At 42.9% G+C, this 17,959-nt stretch overlaps 1 protein-coding gene across 1 annotated transcript in view; it reads left to right on the plus strand.

Moving 5' to 3' along the window:
• The window catches only part of LOC118358877 (protein O-linked-mannose beta-1,2-N-acetylglucosaminyltransferase 1-like), a 116,192-nt gene that overhangs the window by 33,899 nt on the left and 64,334 nt on the right, over positions 1 to 17,959 (plus strand). The gene's annotated exons all lie outside the window — the stretch shown is intronic.

Genomic DNA, 17,959 nt, shown 5'->3' on the forward strand with positions numbered 1-17,959 from the left:
CAAAAGGCATACATCTTGTCGTGTTTTGTCACCCCATTCAGAATCCTATTAGTCATTTTTTTTCTTAATTGACCCCAATACATTATAGTTTGTCATAAGTTCCAGCACAATACAACAATTACATTTTTGTTGATCGGAAAACAGTTTAATATGAATTATTCACCTTTAAGACTGACGATGTCACTGCTAGCGTATTTAACAGTTAAGAATAAATTCTTATTCACAATGACAGCCTACTGGGGAACAGTTGGTTAATTGCCTTGTTCAGGGGCAGAACGACTGGTTTTTACCTTGTCATCTGGGGATTTGATCCTGCAATCTTTCGGTTACTGGCCCAACGCTCTAACCACTAGGCTGCTACTAGCCACTCCCGTGTTAATTAACTATCAACAGCTCGCCACCTATTACCAGAAATCTTGAAAAGATAATCAAAATAATCAATCACATGTTTGAACTCAATCAGCAGTTTTCACCTCATGTGCTAGAAATCACTTGTATTTTTATTAAACAAGCACCTTATAAACTGCTCACGGTTGGGATGGTGTTCTTCGGCTCACCAAAACAGAAAGAGAAATGCATGACTCCCCTTTTTCCTCCAAACAAAACAATGGTCATTATGGCCAAACAGTTCTATTTTTGTTTCATCAGACCAGAGGACATTTATCCAAAAAGTACCATCTTTGTCCCCATGTGCAGTTGCAAACCATAGTCTGGCTTTTTTATGGTGGTTTTGGAGCAGTGGCTTCTTCCTTCCTGAGCGGCCGTTCAGGTTATGTCGATATAGGACTCGATTTACTGTGGACATAGATACTTTGTACCTGTTTCCTCCATCATCTTCACAAGGTCTGTTCTGGGATTGATTTGCACTTTTCACACCAAAGTACGTTCATCTCTAGGATACAAAGCTTTATTACAGTCCCATGGTGTTTATACTTGCGTACTATTGTTTGTACAAATGAACGTGGTACCTTCAGACATTTGGAAATTGCTCCCAAGGATGAACCAGACTTATAGAGTTCTACAATTTTGTTTCTGAGGTCTTGGCTGATTTCTTTTGATTTTCCCATGATGTCAAGCAAAGAGGCAATGAGTTTGAAGGTAAGCCTTGAAATACGTCCACAGGTACACCTACAATTGACTCAAATGATGTCAATTAGTCTATCAGAAGCTTCTAAAGCCATGACATCATTTTCTGGAATTTTCCAAGCTGTTTAAAAGCACAGTCAACTTAGTGTATGTAAACTTATGACCCACTGGAATTGTGATACAGTGAATTATAAGTGAAATAATCTGTCTGTAAACAATTGTTGGACAAATTACTTGTGTCATGCACAAAGTAGATGTCCAACCGAGTTGCCAAAACTATAGTTTGTTAGAAAGCAATTTGTGGAGTGATTGAAAAACGAGTTTTAATGACTCCAACCTAAGTGTGTGTAAACTTCCGACTTCAACTGTATTTGCATTTTTCTTTAGATAAATGTAAGGTTTTTGAGGACGTGAGTGAAGAGGGTGTAACAAATATAGGTTTTTGCTTTGTCTTTTCTATCCCTTTTATTCATGGGGAAAACAATGGCACAAAAAACAGGTACATCTGGACTATTGTTTGGTATCCCTTTGTGGGTGTCTCACCCTATTACGTTTATGGTATGCATCCCAAATGGCACCCTATTCCTTATCTAGTACACTACTTTTGACCAGAACTTTATGAGCCCTTGTCAAAAGTAGTGCACTATATAGGGAATATTGAACTATTGGCAGCCATAGTCTCACCTGAACAGCACTGAGCCGTGCCTGATCCTGGCTACAGGGGCAGTGTCTAGTCGGCAGCAGTTGGGTGGGTAGCTGCCTCACTCTATTCGGAGTAGTACGAGTCAGTAGCGTCTGAGGATTTGGTCAAGCAACAGCAGTTCATCTTCAAGGACAGGGAGAGAAAGAGAGAAAATCAAAGATACTCTGTAATGTTGTAGCATTTTCTCAGCAATCCCTTGAGTGACATGCTAACAACAATGACTGGGGAATTGAAAAGTGTTTTGGATGGATGGGTATACTAGCTAGTGTTCACCACAATGACGGCAGTCTTACATGAGTAGTTATTGATTTAGCGCTCAATAAAAAGCAACATGACATTGACGGTTATGTAACAAACAGCTTTTCTTTGGTACTCTGTGTAGGGCAGAGGTATCAAACTTATCCGGCCCACGGGTGGTTTGTACTTTAAAATGACTGAAACTGTGTAGAAATAATGTACCTACAGTGCCCTCAAATTCACATTCACATCGCTATACTTTTTACACATTAGGTTATGTTACAAAATGGGATTCAAATGTATTTCATTGTCAAATTTTTGTCAACGATACACACACAATACTCTGTCATGTCAAAGTGGAAGAAAAATTATATATTTTGTTTATATATGAAAAATAAAACACTAATAAACACTATATATACACAAGTATGTGGACACTCCTTCAAATGAGTGGATTCGGCTATTTCAGCCACAGCCATTGCTGACAGGTGTATAAAATCGAGCACACAGCCATGCAATCTCCATAGACAAACATTGGCAGAAGAATGGCCTTACTGTAGAGCTCAGTGACTTTCATAGGATGCAACCTTTCCAACAAGTCAGTTCATCCATTTTCTGCCCTGCTGGAGCTGCACCGGTCAACTGTCAGTGCTGTTGTTGTGAAGTGGAAACGTCTAGGAGCAACAACTGCTCAGCCACAAAGTAGTAAGGATACACAAGCTCACAGAACAGGACCAGCGAGTGCTGAATCATGTAGCGTTGCAACACTTACTACCGAGCTCCAAACTGCCTCTGGAAGCAACGTCAGCACAAGAACTGTTCTTCTGGAGCTTCATGAAATGGGTTTCCATGGCCGGACAGCCACGCACAAGCCTAAGATTACCATGAGCAATGCCAAGCGTTGGCTAGAGTGGTGTAAAGCTTGCTGCCATTGGACTCTGGAGCAGTGGAAACGTGTTCTCTGGAGTGATGACTCACGCTTCAGCATCTGGCAGTCTGATGGACAAATCTGGGTTGGTAGATGCCAGGAAAATGCTACCTGCACGAATGCATAGTGCCAACTGTAAAGTTTGGTGGAGGAGGAATTTATGGTCTGGGGCTGTTTTTCATGGTTCTGGCTAGGCACCTTAGTTTCAATGAAGGGAAATCTTAACACTGCAGCATATTTTATTTTATTTTACCAGGCAAGTCAGTTAAGAACAAATTCGTATTTTCAATGACGGCCTAGGAACAGTGGGTTAACTGCCTGTTCAGGGGCAGAACGACAGATTTTGTACCTTGTCAGCTCGGGGATTTGAACTTGCAACCTTTCGGTTACTAGTCCAATGTTCTAACCACTAGGCTACCCTGCCGCCCCTAGACGGTTCTGTGCTTCCACAGGGGGAGGCTCTTTCCTGTTTCAGCATGACAATACCACCGTGCACAAAGTGAGGTCCATACAGAAATGGTTTGTCGAGATCGGTGTGGAAGAACTTGACAGGCCTGCACAGAGCCCTGACCTCAACCCCATCAAACACCTTTGGGATGAATTGGAACGGCGACTGTGAGCCAGGCCTAATCGCCCAACATCAGTGCCCGACCTCACTATTGCTCTTGTGGCTGAATGGAAGCAAGTCCCGCAGGAATGTTCCAACGCCTAGTGGAAAGCCTTGCAGCAAAGGGGGGACCAACTCCATATTAATGCCATGATTTTGGAATGAGATGTTCGACGAGCAGGTGTCCACATACTTTTGGTCATTTAGTGTATCTTGATTAGATAAGTGTTCAACCCTCTGAGTCAATATATGTTAGAATCACATTTGGCAGCGATTACAGCTGTGAGTCTAGGAGCTTTGCATACCTGGATTGTACAACATTTGATTTTTAAAATCCTCTGTCAAGTTGGTTGTTGATCATTGCTAGACAGCCAAGACCATTTTCAGGTTTTGCCATAGATTGTCAAGCCAATTTAAGTCAAAACTGTAGCCAGGCCACTCAGGAACACTACATGTTGTCTTGGTAAGCAACTCCAGTGTATTTGGCCTTGAGTTTTAGGTTATTGTACTGCTGAAAGGTGAATTTGTCTCCCAGTGTCTGTTGGGAGCAGACTGAACCAGGTTTTCCTATAGGATTTTGCCTATGTGGTTAGCTCTATTACATTTATTTTTTATCCTGAATAACTCCCTAGTCCTCCTTGCCTAGATGACAAGCATACCCATAACATGATGCAGCCAACACTATGCTTGAAAATGTGAAGAGTGGTACTCAGGGATGTGTTGTGTTGGATTGGACCCAAACATAACGCTTTGTACTTCAGGACAAAAAGAGAATTTATTTGCCACATTTTTTGCAGTATTACTTTAGTGCCTTATTGCACACAGGATGCACGTTTGTTTTCTGTACAAGCTTCCTTCTTTTCCCTCTGTCATTTAGGTTGGTATTGTGGAGTAACTACAATGTTGTTGATCCTCCCTCAGTTTTCTCCTGTCACAGCCATTAAACTCTGTAACTGTTTTAAAGTCACCATTGGCCTCATGGTGAAATCTCTGAGCAGTTTCCATCCTTTCCGGCAACTGAGTTAGGAAGGACACCTGTATCTTTGTATTGACTGGGTGTATTGATACACCATCCAAAGCGTGATTGTTAACTTGACCATGGTCACAGGCATATTCAGTGTCTGCTATTTTCATTGTCACCCATCTTTCCAATAAGTGCCCTTCTTTGCAAAGCATTGGAAAACCTCCTTGGTCTTTGTGGGTTGAATCTGTGCTTGAAGTTTACTTCTTGACTGATGGATCTAAAAGATGTGTGTGTGGTACAGTCAACAATCATCTTAACCACTATTATTGCACACAGAGTGAGTCCATGCAACTTATTATGTGACTTGTTAAGCACATTTTTACCCTTGTACTTATTTAGGCTTTTCATTAAAAAAAGGTGTTGATGACTTATTGACTCAAGAAATTTCAGCTTCTTATTTTCTATTAATTTGTTAAAAACTAGTTAAAACAACATTCCACTTTGGCATTATGGGGAATTGCGTGTAGATCAGTGACATAAAATCTTAATTGAACTCATTTTAAATTCTGGCTGTAACACAACAACATGTGGAAAAAGGCAAGGTGTGTGAATACTTTCTGAAGGCACTGTACAATTTCTTGACTGTGTCCAGCTCACTAATAATCACCGAAATGAAAGCTCGACAGGGATCATTGAAAATTCCAAAAAAGATAGATAGAGGACTATTGTTTGCAAATGCTGACAGCGAGGAAATATAACCAATTATCACTTCAGACCTCCGAACCTGTCACACTCTGACCATGATTTGCGTTGTTTGTTTCTATGTTTTGTTTGGTCAGGGTGTGATAGGAGTGGGCATTCTATGTTGTATATCTAGTTTGTCTACTCTATGTGTTTTGGCCTGAAATGTTTCTCAATCAGTGGGTATTTGTCGTTGTCTCTGATTGGGAACCATATTTAGGCAGCCTGTTTTGTATTGTGGTTCGTGGGTTATTGTCTATGTTATGTTGCTTGTTAGCAGAGTGTTTCTTTAGCAGTCACTTTCGTCTTGTTAGTTAGTTAGTTAGTTAGTTTTAGTGTACTTTGTGTTTTTTCCGTCTTTTCATTAAAGATGTATTCACATCACGCTGCGCTTTGGTCTCCTCACTACGACGATCGTGACAGAATAACCCACCAACAATGGACCAAGCAGCGTGGTAACGGCCAGCACAAGCAGCGGAAAAGAATGCAGGACTCATGGACTTGGGAGGAGATTCTGGACGGCGAAGGACCTTGGGCACAGCCAGGGGAATATCGCCGCCCCAAAGCAGAGATGGAGGCAGCGAAAGCAGAGAGGAGGAGGCAGCACGGCAGCGTGGCTGGAAGCACGAGGCAGCCCCAAAAATTCCTTGGGGGGGCACACAGGGAGTGTGGCGAAGCCAGGTAGGAGACCTGCGCCAACTTCCTGTGCTTACCGGAGAGAGAGAGGAACCGGGCAGGCACCGTGTTATGCGGTGAAGCGCACTGTGTCCCCGGTGCATGTGCATAGCCCGGTTAAGTACATTCCAGCTCATCGTATCGGCCTGGCTAGCTAGAGTGGGCATCGAGCCAGGTGCCATGAAGCCGGCTTTACGCATCTGGTCTCCAGTGCGTCTCCTCGGGCCGGCATACATGGCACCAGCCTTACACATGGTGTCCCCGGTTCGCCAGCACAGCCCAGTGCGGGCTATTCCACCTCGCCGCACTGGCCTGGCTACGGGGAGCATTCAACCAAGTAAGGTTGGGCAGGCTCGGTGCTCAAGATCTCCAGTGCGTCTTCACGGTCTCGTCTATCCGGTGCCACCTCCACGCACCAGCCCTCCGGTGGCAGCCCCCTCCACCAGGCTGTCTCTCCGTCTCATCCCTACAGGTGCTCCCGTCTGTCCTGAGCCGCCAGGGACTCCCGTCTGTCCTGAGCCGCCAGGGACTCCCGTCTGTCCTGAGCCGCCAGGGACTCCCGTCTGTCCTGAGCCGCCAGGGACTCCCGTCTGTCCTGAGCCGCCAGGGACTCCCGTCTGTCCTGAGCCGCCAGGGACTCCCGTCTGTCCTGAGCCGCCAGGGACTCCCGTCTGTCCTGAGCCGCTAGAGTCTCCCGTCTGTCCTGAGCCGGCCTGGTTTAGGCTATACATTTTCCTCTGTGCTTTCTTGCCATTTGTCTTCTTATAGATGCTTGTCATGGTTGTTGAAAATTACATACTATTCTGAACAAAAATATGCAATATGTAACAATTTCAACGATTTTACTGAGTTACAGTTCATATAAGGAAATCAGTCAATTGAAATACATTCATTAGGCCCTAATCTATGGATTCCACATGATTGGGCAGGGGCGCAACCTGGGACGGCATAGGCCCACCCACTTGGCAGCAAGGCCCAACCACTGGGGAACCAGGCCCAGCCAATCAGAATTGTTTTTTCTCCACAAAAGGGCTTTATTACAGACAGAAATACTCCTGTTTCATCTGCTGTCCGGGTGGCTGGTCTCAAATGATTCCACAAGTGAAGAAGCTGGATGTGGACGTCTTGGGCTGGCGTGGTTACATGTGGTCTGCAGTTGTGAGGGATTCATTCAATGGCATTGAGGAGTATACCACTTCTGTCACCGGCTTCATCAATAAGTGCATTGACCGACATCCCCCCCCCCCACAGTGACCGTACGTACATATCCCAACCAGAAGCTATGGATTACAGGCAACATTCGGACCAAGCTAAAAGCTAGAGCTGACACTTTCAAGGAGTGGGACACTAATCCGGAAGCTTATAAACTTATAATAAATCCCGCTATGCCCTTGGATGAAGCATCAAACAGGCAAAGTGTCAATACAGGACTAAGATTGAATCCTATTACACTGGCACTGACACTCATCGGATGTGGCAGGGCTTGCAAACTATTACGGACTACAAAGGGAAATCCAGCCGTGAACTGCCCAGTAACAAGAGCCTACCAGATGAGCTAAATGTCTTTCATGCTCGCTTCGAGGCAAGCAACACTGAAGCATGCATGAGAGTACGAGCTGTTCCTGACGGATTACCAGGACGTGTTCTCAGAGCATGCGAGGACCAACTGGCAAGTGTCTTCACTGACATTTTCAGCCTCTCCCTGACTGAGTCTATAATACCTACATGTTTCAAGCACACCACCATATAGTCCCTGTGCCAAGAAAGCGAAGGTAACCTCCCAAAATGACAACCGCCCTGTAGCACTCATGTCGGTAGTCATGAAGTGCTTTGAAAGGCTGGTCATGGCTCACGTCAACACCATCATCCCGGAAACCCTAGACCCACTCCATACCGCCCCAACCGATCCACAGATGATGCAATCTCAATTGCACTCCACACGGCCCTTTCCCACCTGGACAAAAGGAAAACCTACAGTGGGGCAAAAAAGTATTTAGTCAGCCACCAATTGTGCAAGTTCTCCCACTTAAAAAGATGAGAGAGGCCTGCAATTTTCATCATAGGTACACTTCAACTATGACAGACAAAATGAGGAAAGAAAATCCAGAAAATCACATTATAGGATTTTTAATGAATTTATTTGCAAATTATGGTGGAAAATAAGTATTTGGTCACCTACAAACAAGCAAGATTTCTGGCTCTCACAGACCTGTAACTTCTTCTTTAAGAGGCTCCTCTGTCCTCCACTCGTTACGTGTATTTATGGCACCTGTTTGAACTTGTTATCAGTATAAAAGACACCTGTCCACAACCTCAACCAGTCACACTCCAAACTCCACTATGGCAAAGACCAAAGAGTTGTCAAAGGACACCAGAAACAAAATTGTAGACCTGCACCAGGCTGGGAAGACTGAATCTGCAATAAGCAAGCAGCTTGGTTTGAAGAAATCAACTGTGGGAGCAACAAAAGTAACAAAGCCTACCATCAGTAACACATTACGCCGCCAGGGACTCAAATCCTGCAGTGCCAGACGTGTCCCCCTGCTTAAGCCAGTACATGCCCAGGCCCGACTGAAGTTTGCTAGAGAGCATTTGGATGATCCAGAAGAAGATTGGGAGAATGTCATATGGTCAGATGAAACCAAAATATAACTTTTTGGTAAAAACTCAACTCGTCGTGTTTGGAGGACAAAGAATGCTGAGTTGCATCCAAAGAACACCATACCTACTGTGAAGCATAGGGGTGGAAACATCATGCTTTGGGGCTGTTTTTCTGCAAAGGGACCAGGACAACTGATCCGTGTAAAGAAATGATTGAATGGGGCCATGTATCGTGAGATTTTGAGTGAAAACCTCCTTCCATCAGCAAGGGCATTGAAGATGAAACGTGGCTGGGTCTTTCAGCATGACAATGATCCCAAACACACCGCCCGGGCAACAAAGGAGTGGCTTCGTTAGAAGCATTTGAAGGTCCTGGAGTGGCCTAGCCATTCTCCAGATCTCAACCCCATAGAAAATCTTTGGAGGGAGTTGAAAGTCTGTGTTGTCCAGCAACAGCCCCAAAACATCACTGCTCTAGAGGAGATCTGCATGGAGGAATGGGCCAAAATACCAGCAACAGTGTGTGAAAACCTTGTGAAGACTTACAGAAAACATTTGACCTCTGTCATTGCCAACAAATGGTATATAACAAAGTATTGAGATAAAAAAAAGACTTTTGTTATTGACCAAATACTTATTTTCCACCATAATTTGCAAATAAATTCATAAAAAATCCTTCAATGTGATTTTCTGGATTTTGTCTGTCATAGTTGAAGTGTACCTATGATGAAAATTACAGGCCTCTCTCACATTTTTAAGTGGGAAAACTTGCACAATTGGTGGCTGACTAAATACTTTTTTGCCCCAATGTATGTGAGACTGCTTTTCATTGACTACAGCTCAGCATTCAATACCATAGTCCCCTCCAAGCTCATCACCAAGCTCAGGATCCTGAGACTGAACAACTCTCTCTGCAACTGGATCCTGGACTTCCGGAACAGCTGGTGCTCCTCCCACAGGCGGTGAGCAGGGCATAAAATGAACACTCACCACCTGCCAAATGCAGGTAAATGTAGGTATTGGCAGATAAGAATGTCTATTTCACCAGCCACGTTGGCGGGTGGTCGATTTGCAGGGTTCTACATTGCGAGCATTACATTTGTGAATAAAAATAGTCAAAAGTCAAATAGAAGCACATGTACGATTTATAGTAGAACAATTCTGCAGTAGCTGTTTTCAAAGTATTTCTGCTGTTTTGTTTCATAGCTGCTAATCGCGCAAAGAATTACAAATACAAACACAAATCTGCCTGGCAGGAGAGCTGTGCACTCTGAATGAAGTGCTGATAGATACATTTTTGGAAGAGCTGCACACAGGCATAAAAGTTGGTCTAATTCCTCGTTCTTGGCTATTTACATTTTGTTCACAAGCTCAGTTGTTTTTCAACTGTAGTTTGAATCTGCTGCTTCAAATAATAGTAAAGAGATGCCCTAGTCAGATCCCAAATCTCACACAGACACAGGTGACATGACTCGAGTTGCCCCATTACCACTGTCACCTCGTGCCCTTTAAGGGGCAGCTGAACATTTGGTCTCGTCTGATACGTTTGGCTCAAATGAAATTAAATGTCCCACCTAGCTATCTTAACGTGTAAGTCTGCTAAATGAATAAAATGTCAAATGTAAAGCATGGTCATCTGTTTTTTTGTGTGTATTTGTATGAACAGTGCTTTTTCCACATTTTGCTATGTTTCAACCTTGTTCTAAAATGTATTAAATACATGTTTTTCCACATCAATCTACACACAAAACCCAATAGCAAAGAAAAAATAGTTTTTTAGAAGTCTTAGCAAATTTATTGCAAATAAAAAAAACAGATACCTTATTTACATAAGTATTCAGACCCTTTGCTATGAGACTTGAAATTGAGCTCAGGTGCATCCTGCTCCCCATCCAACCTGACAGAGCTTGAGAGGATCTGCGAGAATGGGAGAAACTCCCCAAATACAGGTGTGCCAAGCTTGTAGTGTCATACCCATGTGGACTCGAGGCTGTAATCGCTGCCAAAGGTGCTTCAACAAAGTACTGAGTAAAGGGACTGAATACTTATGTAGATGTGATACAGTGTTTTGCTTTGTCATTATGGGGAATTGTGTGTAGATTGAGGGGGAAAAAATTATTTAATCCATTTTAGAATAATGCTGTCACGAAACAAAATGTGAAAAAAGTAAAGGGGTCTGAATACTTTCCGAATGCACTTTTTAACAGACCAAAAATATTTTGTCTGTTAAAAAATGTGAGTGGCTGGTTGATTTTAAAAATCTAACTGCCGCAGTGGCTGGAGGACCAAAACATTTATTTTAGGCCCTGGCGGTGAGGGTAGGCAACAATATATCTGCCACACTGGCCATCAACACGGGGTCCCCTCAGGGGTGTGTGCTTAGTCCCCTCCAGTACTTCCTGTTCACACAACTCCAACACCATCATCGAGTTTGCTGACGACGCGCCGGTGGTAGGACTGATCACTGACAATGATGATGCAGTCAATAAGAGGAGGTCCGAGACCTGGCAGTGTGGTGCCAGGACAACAACCTCTCCCTCAACGTCAGCAAGACAAAGGGGATGATCGTAGACTACAGGAAATGGAGGGGCGAGCACGCTCCCATCCACATGGACGGTACTGTAGTGAAGCGGGTTGAGAGCTTCAAGTTCCTCGGTACCCACATCATTAATGAACTAACATGGTCAAAACACACCCACACCTCTTCCTCCTCAGAAGGCTGGAAAGATTTGGCATGGGCCCTCAGATCTTCAAAAAGTTCTACAGCTGCACCATTGAGTGCTGCATCAACGCTTGAACCAGCAGGACCCTGAACAGCTTTTCCCACAGGCCATGACTGCTAAACAAGAGTGCTAAATAGCTCATCAAATGGTTACCCAGGGTGTCTGGTAGCCTAGCGGTTAAGAGAGAATCCCAGAGCCATCTAGGTGAAAAAGGTGTTGATGTGCCCTTGAGCAAGGAAACCCCAATCGCTCCAGGGTTGCTGTCAATAATGGCTGATCCCTGGCCGTGATCCCACTCTCCGAAACACATTTCCATTTCACACGTGTATAATTCACACTTACTACCTGCATTTACCCTTTTTTATACTGACTGTAGGCACACACACTGGACTCTTACCCCGCCCCCCACACACACACACACACACACACACACAACATGCAAACTGATGCCACATACACACACACACTTTCACACTCGCCACATCCACTGCTGCTACTGTCTATTAATCTATCCTGTTGCTTAGTCACTTTACCCGAACTATATGAATATAACTACCTCAATTACCTCGTACCCCTGCATATCGACTCGGTACTGGTACTCCCTGTATATAGCCATGTTATTTGTTATTCACTCTGTATTTATTGCTTGTGTCACTTTCTACTTTTGTTTTTGTGTGTCTTTAACTCTGCATTGTTGGAAAAGGACCCGTAAGTAAGCATTTCACTGTTAGTCTAGACCTGTGTCGTGACGTTGGTACCATTAATGCGATGACGATTATTTTATCAAATCAATTAACTATGTTTAATTATTACGATGATTAAATGAATACACAGAACAATTTTGTTTAGTGAGTAACCGTTTCCTGAATTAACTCTAAAGACATAAATATATTGTTATACAAGTCATCCATTACCTCATCAAACTCATTCTGAACCTTGTTGACTTCATATCTGCACAAACCCTAGTCTCCATGGTGAATCAGCGATACACAAATTGGCTTAATTACTTATTTACTAACTAACTAAATAATCACACAGAATTACATAAACACACACACACAGGATAGATATACATTCGTTACTAACATGATGCAATGAAAAGTCCCTAGTGGACTAACCCCGATATGATGGCTTGTTACACAATGAAAGGGAGGAGGGAAGAGCGGGAGGAGGAGCGACAAAGGAATTCAACTATCGTACATACAGTTGAATAATACACTCATCGTAAATATGGATATTTAGTATGTCAACAACCACTCATTCGGATTTAGAAGTGCAAGGTACATATTTACGCTTGCTTGTATGTCATTGTCGTCTCGCTGTTGAAAACGCCCAATCAGTCTGTGGAGTCAGTCGACAGAAAGTCTCTGGTTGTATAAGTCTCTGGTCGTCGTGGCTTCTTGGTCTCGGAGAGTCTGGTAGAACGGTTCTTCCAGAGGTAGTATCACGCAGTGTTCAATTGGCCTTATTCTTCACTCTGTTTGTTTAGAATAGATACCCTGGAGATACCGATAGTGGTGAAAGGAAATTATTCTATGTCTCTCGTCTTCAGTCGAGTTTTCTAGGCGAACAGTGCATAAGCAGCTTTGTGTTGGGGATATTGTCTCAATGTCCAATCTTTTGATGTTACAGTGCTGCAAAGTCTCTCTCTCTGTTGTAACAAAGGTATTTTTTACTTCCATTTCTGCAGAGTGGGAGAGAGAGTTCCTGCAAGGTATTTACGACCATCATAAAACCGGCCAACTCCCCCCCCCCCCTCTTTGGTAGGAGGGAGGGGGGCTCTCTTTGATCTTCACCCAGGAGGGAAAGTGACGACACCTGTTGTTTATGAAGCATGTGACAAATACAATTTGATGGACTTGAATTGTGTGCAAGTGAAAACACTATTGATGGTAAGGCACAATACAGGAGCCCTATAAAAAAATGAGTCAAATCCATGTCATTATTACAGGTTAGAATGCGTTGACTAGTATATGGCAAACTCAGCAGGTATGGGTCAAAATATCAGTCATGAGGACTCCTCAAGGACTTGGATGGTTCAGGCTCACCATTCTCTAAGAACGATGGTACCTGTCTGTCTTGCTTTTGGATATACTGTGGGTAGCTGTGAGTTCACTCTGATCAGGGCACTTAGATTTAGGTAAACATACCTCTGTCATGGCATTGTTCCAGATCTCGGTGACATATTGCCATACTGATTCTTCAAGGCAGGGGTGGCCCATGCTTTCAGGATTCCCTCGGCCTGGAGACAAGACACACACACACAAATACCTGTAGTGCACATACACACACTGCAGCACATAGGGCCACTAAACTCCTACTGTCAAGGACCGCAACACACACACACACACACACACACACACAATTCACGCCACCGAACAAACCCACAATATATAGGCTGCTTTTATTGGCTTGGAGGGTAGATCTCAGGCAGTCACCTATGCATCAATAATGAAATACATTTCTATATGAACCCAACAAAGCACCTGGGAAATAAACAGCCATAGCCTGAACCTCAGAAAATTAAATGGGCCATTTTTTCCATTTTCTCCTTTGTGCTTGTAAGTGGGCACATTTACATATATATTGATGCTTCTGGTCGTTCAGTCAGGACATTTTTTCCCCCCACTGTGTTTTATACCATATCTATTTCATGCAGAGAGAGCACATCTATAAAATACAAAGGGATAGGTTCATGCCAGGGCTATTATTGTAGAGAGAGTGGATTCCTGCTTGTCATCAGCAAGGACTAGGGATTTTTTTTTTAAACTCAGGGTTGTGACACTTAAGAAAATTATATTTTTCATTTCTAAAAACATGTTTTCACTTTGTCATTATGGTGCATTGTGTGTCGATGGGCGAAAACAATATTTAATCCATTTTGAATTCAGGTTGTAACAGCAAAATGTGGAATTAGTCAAGGAAATTGAATACGTTCTGAAGTCAGAGGGTTTTCTTTAATGGAAACCAGATAGAGTGTGGTGTTCCTCAAGGCAGCTGTCTTGGTCCTCTACAGTTCTCTATTTTTACGAATGACCTACCACTAGCATTGAATAAAGCCTGTGTGTCCATGGGCTCCAATGACTCATGATGATACATGTAAGCTACCATAGCAAGTTCAATAAGTGCAACCCTTAACAAAGCACTGCAGTCAGTTTTAGAATGGGTGGCTAGTAATAAGCTAGTCCTAAATATATTTAAAAACTTAGCATTGTATTTGGGACAAATTATTAGTTAACCTCTCTAGGATAATAACTGCAATCTCAACAGTGTTACCCAGTTCCTAGATGGCCGTACTTCTTCATTGCACAAAGGAATAACCTCAACCAAATTCCAAAGACTGGTGACATCCAGTGGAAGTGGTAGGAACTAAAAACAAGTGCCTTAGACATATTGTTTCCCAATGAGAACTCACTGAACAGACAGAGACTTAAAAAAAAAAAATCTGAACGGTTAGTCCTCGGGGTTTTGCCTGCTGCATAAGATATCTTATACTCACGGACATGATTCAAACAGTTTCAGAAACTTCAGAGTGTTTTCTATCCAAATATACTAATAATATGCATATATTATATTCTTGGAATGGGTAGCAGGAAGTTGGAATTGGGCATGCTATTTATCCAAAAGTGAAAATGCTGCCCCCTATACCTTAAGATGTTAAACATTAAACCTCCTCTAAATCGAGTAATCTAGTAATTAATAATGTGGTTGAGGAGAAGACTAAACTGCTTGGTGTAACACTAGTGTAAGTGCTGCAAAGAGGGACATAGGCTAATTTCAGTTGGCCCAGAACAGGGCAGAACGTCTGCCCTTAAATGTACATGGAGGGCTAATATCAACACCATGCATATCAATCTCTCCTGGTTCAATATACAGGAAAGATTGACTGCATCACTACTGGTCTTTGTGAAAGGTATTGATGTGTTAAAAGTACGAACTGTCAGTTCAATCAGTTAACGCACAGCTCAGAAATTCATACATACCCCACAGGATGTGCCTCCAGAGGGCTCTTCACAGTCCTCAAGTCCAGAACAGAGGCTAGGAATCATACAGTACTACATACAGTACTTGGTCGACTCCATGGCTAATTGGAGCTGACCCCGCCCCCTCGTCAAGTTACAGCTGTATCCCATTAGACTCCTTCTGAAGCTATATAAAAGCCAGTGTTCTGTTGTTCAGTAGAGAGATGATTGCTGAGAGAGGAGGCTGATGGCTGTGGGTTATATACTGTGTTGGTTGTTCTCAGAGGGAGAGGATGCCACGACTTTGTTTTCCAGGTTACATTTTTGGATGACCACCAGGACCTCAGCTGCAATTTCCTCTGCTGTTTCTCCTTTCAATTCAACAAAATCAAGCAGTTTTGTTTCCACAGATGTGCTGCCATCATATATCTTACAATATCTGACTAGTATTGGCAGCAGCTTTACATGTCCATGATTGGACGCATCAATGGACAGGGACACAAATTCAACCTGGTCTAGGTCCTGTGTTACCTAAGTAGTTGCCCATGGTGCTAACACGTTACTCACATTGTGTCCTAGCACATGTAAACTTTGGCTCATAAAGCTTCCGTGTGAGTTGTGCTATGCAGTCCATAGATCTGTAACTATGATTGTGTCACATAGTGTGGTACTCACTAAGACACCCTCCTGCACAGCTAAATCATATTCTTCTTGGGAAGGCTCTACCTTCTTGAAGAATGTGGTGACGGAGGGCATACCAACACGACCAATCAGACAGGCTTTGTGCTTTTTCGTCTGTTGATGTTCTACCACTGCCGTTCTTCCCCCGCTGCCAATTGAAAGAGAGGAATTACAAAGGGTGCAGTTAACCATTCTATCGTCTTGACCTGAGCGTATAAATGGAAATTCTCTCATCATATTGTCATTAAAATGGCTTTTCCATTTCTTGGAAAGAGCCATTGTACCTCCTGTCTGCTCTTCTTCACTCTTCTTACCTTCAACTTTTTCTTCTCCAATCTTTCTCCTCCTCTTTTCATCACTTGTCTTCCTGCTCTTTCTTCCTTTCCTTCTCTTCACCTTTCCACCTCACTCTTCTATACTCTCCTTGCTTCACTCTTTTTACTCCCTTAATTGTTCCTTCTCCTTCCTCTCCAATCTTTAATAATAAATAGTACACTATTAGATAAAAATACTTTGGTTAACAGATTCCCATTTTTTATCTCAAAAAAATTGTTTGGAATAATAAATTGGCAGGCTCTGCAATCATATCTTTACCTTTCCTCTATCTCTTTCACTCTTCTTCCTATCCAGTCTTCCTCCTCTCCACTCTAACAGAAAACATTATGCTAATGTTATCCATGAAAATGTCTAAATATATTTTCACACTACTTATAATGCCAAACCATTAAAATTGTAATCTACAAATAAATATTCTCAGAATGATGCATTCATTTAATATAATCATATTTCAAAATAGCCCGTCCACTGCATGTTTACAACGTTTTTTAACCTAGCTACCATGAAATTAGCTAGTTAACCTAGCTAGATAACGTTAACTTAGTCAACATAGCTAATGTTAGCTAGCATGACCTATTTAAAACCTTATAAAGCAGATCATCTATCTATATAATAAATTGTGACATAACATCATTAGCTAGTATCTCAAATCATTTTAATTTACCTGGCTTGAAAAGACGTTTGTGGTGATATGGATTAATTTGACACTTGATAGCTTCTGGCTGAGTTTTCCACAGCAGTTTTCTCTAAAACTAGCGCGAGCAAGTAGTCAGTAGAAGAGATAATGAAGCTGCTATAGTGAGCAGCCCCCTCTGCTGGACAAAACAAGCACAACTTGATTGAGACGTCAACCGGTAGGCTTTGCTGCCCGGTCTTTCTTGCCACGTAAAATATTATTTCACTTTGCAGTCTGTTTTTAACGCACAGTTTCCGGGAACAGCTCCAGCATGATGGGACAGGCCACCAAAAACGGGGACTGTCCCCGGAAAACGGGGACGTCTGGTCAACCCTATGTTAGGGGCCATGCCAAATCAAACCTACCACTGTCATGTCCTCAGCAAACTTTAATCGGTGCGTCAGGAAGCCTAGAACCCAGTTGCACAGGGAGATATTCAGAGCCAGTGCCCTGAGCTTAGTGACAAGCTTGGATGGCACTATGGTGTTGAAAGCAGAGCTGTAGTTAATGAACAGCATTCTCATATAGGGTTTCCTCTTGTCCAGGCGGGACAGGGCGGTGTGCTGTGCAACGGCGATTGCGTCGTCCATGGATCTGTCTAGGGTGTCTGAGGTTGAATATGTCCATGAACACTCTGCGCATGCACTGAGGACGTGGTTTGGGATGCCGTCTGGGCTGGCAGCTTTGCAACGGTTAACACGCTTGAAAGTGTTTTATCTTTTACAACCAAATCTCTATTGTTGACATAAATTACATGTTATACAAGGAACCAAACACATTTTATGTGATTTCACTTTTGATAAACTAACCCCAAACAGCAAATCACTTCCTCGTTGTCGTTGTGCAGTACGGGGGCCCTCGAAAAACATGAACAAAGGCTCCAATAACATATATGTCATTTTAGAAACAGCAAAGCTCTCAGTATAGTGATACAGGTCTTTAGATGTTGTACACATTAAATTGTGTCATCCCCAAATTTATCCGCACCGATAATTTAATGCGCCGGCATACTTCCACTTCCTCGTTCCCAATTCCTAAG

This window comes from Oncorhynchus keta, chromosome 26 (genome assembly GCF_023373465.1).
Source record: "Oncorhynchus keta strain PuntledgeMale-10-30-2019 chromosome 26, Oket_V2, whole genome shotgun sequence".
NCBI lineage: Eukaryota > Metazoa > Chordata > Actinopteri > Salmoniformes > Salmonidae > Oncorhynchus > Oncorhynchus keta.